The following is a 1,997-nucleotide window of genomic DNA, read 5'->3' as shown; positions in this document are numbered from 1 at the left end:
TTGGTAAATATGAAGAATACCGTCTCTAGTCCGATTTTAACCTAGATGACTGATTTCCTATTGATTTTTGGATGCTGAACAAGAATCTGATGTACAAACTTGGTGGACCGCCCTTTTTAGGACAAAAAGGCCGAAAAGAGCAAAAACACAATTAATTGTATTGAAAAAAGAAGTGTAAGATGTGTTTTCCTATGTATTTTTCGACGCTCAACATAATGTCAAAAAAGGGCACTCTACCCTTCCAAGGGTAGAAAGGTAAATGACTGAATTCTATTAAAAATTCTCAAGCGTATAAGTCTAACAACTTCAATGGGCGTCTCTATTTCTATACCAACTTTTAAATGAATTTACTATTATATGTTTTCTTTATTTTTGAAAACACGTTTATTTATTATTGTACTGTAGGCTGTACGTTGCATAAAGGAATATAACTAGCTTTCCCTTTTAAACTATTAAATAAAATCTACTTTCAGTATAATATTACCAATCTAGGAGGACTCCTTCAATAGTAGGGCTGAACGACATTATCAATTCATCATCGGACTAGCGCTATTCCATCGAATTCTGATATCTTAAAATTGGATTTTTTACAACTTTGACAATTTTTCATATTTATAGCTCTGATAATCGTATCGAAGGTTGATTTAGAAGAGGAAGTAGTAACGAAAATGGACGATTGTTAAAAAAAATTATCTTTTTCTAAAAAGTCAGAGCAAATTGTTAAGTTATTATATCGCTTTTAGTTTCTAAAACTTTTTATTCACAAAAAAATAACTTTATTTTGTCAATTTTTCCGAATTTAAGAAGCAAATCCCAGTTTGGAACGTATTTTTTTAGATAAAAATACTTTTATCTGATTGAAAAATTCGTATTTGATGAAGGTACATTTTCTACAGGATATTTACAAACTTCGATGAATTATTTCGAGACTAAATAAATCGATGTGCGAAATGTTGATTTGCAGAAATATTATTTGCAAATAGATTTTTTTACTACTAACCTACTGACTATATTGATATGATGAAAACTTTTTTGGGACCGCTGATTCCATCGATAGATCTAACTCTGTTACGAGTTTTGGGGCAAGCCTATGGAAATCGCTATACATAAAGATGTACAACTAACCCGCAGTTTTTATCAGCTTTTCCATACGTCACCACCAATATCACTTAATTCATTGCTAATCCACTTTAGTTTATTCATATTTTTTAGCATGCGCGCACACACTTTCACAAAAAGAAAACTCAGTTAAAAGTAAGAATCTAGAAAAATAAATAACTCACTAATAATTTTCACAATAAATGACTCATAATGAAAACTTAGGTTCAACTGATGATTAGCTAAAATTAAACTAGCAATTTTTCTGTTCACTATAAACAAAAGGCCACAACTGTTCACTTCTTTTTTTTGTAGTATGTAAGTCGGACGCTTCCAGAAGTTCGAATATGTGTGAACGAATTTGGTTATTACTAAATTTAAGTACGGTTTTGTAATTTCAAGATTTGTATTATTAAAAATAATATTAATGTATTCTACCCAACATTAAGAAAATTCTCACCAAGTTTGTGAACACCCTATGTAGTCTATAATTAACAAAATTACTAATCAATTTGTTACTCATATTTATAAATGTCAATCTGTAATAAAGCCATAATATTTGTGTACAAAATTTAAGTATTTAATTAAATTTAGAAATAAAAAATACACTAAGTATGTATTTTCGGTACAGCGATAAGCATACAGCTTATTTACGCCACAGGTTGTAGTTGTAGTTTAATTCTTCCCTTTCAAGTGCTTTCTTTGGATTGTATTGTACAGTTTTACTTTGGAACCAATTTAGATTTTGATTCTGAAACTTCACTCTTGAGTATCTGATGAACAAGAAATGTAAGAAGACATGTTTACCTACTTATGCAGCAAAATCTTTCTAAATTTAGGCAATAAATATCATCTTTGATCTCAACAATTCAGTTTCAATTAATACGTCTATTGTGTTT

The sequence above is a fragment of the Anoplophora glabripennis genome, unplaced genomic scaffold (genome assembly GCF_000390285.2).
Source record: "Anoplophora glabripennis isolate ALB-LARVAE unplaced genomic scaffold, Agla_2.0 scaffold361, whole genome shotgun sequence".
Lineage (NCBI taxonomy): Eukaryota > Metazoa > Arthropoda > Insecta > Coleoptera > Cerambycidae > Anoplophora > Anoplophora glabripennis.
This window is presented reverse-complemented; position numbering follows the sequence as displayed.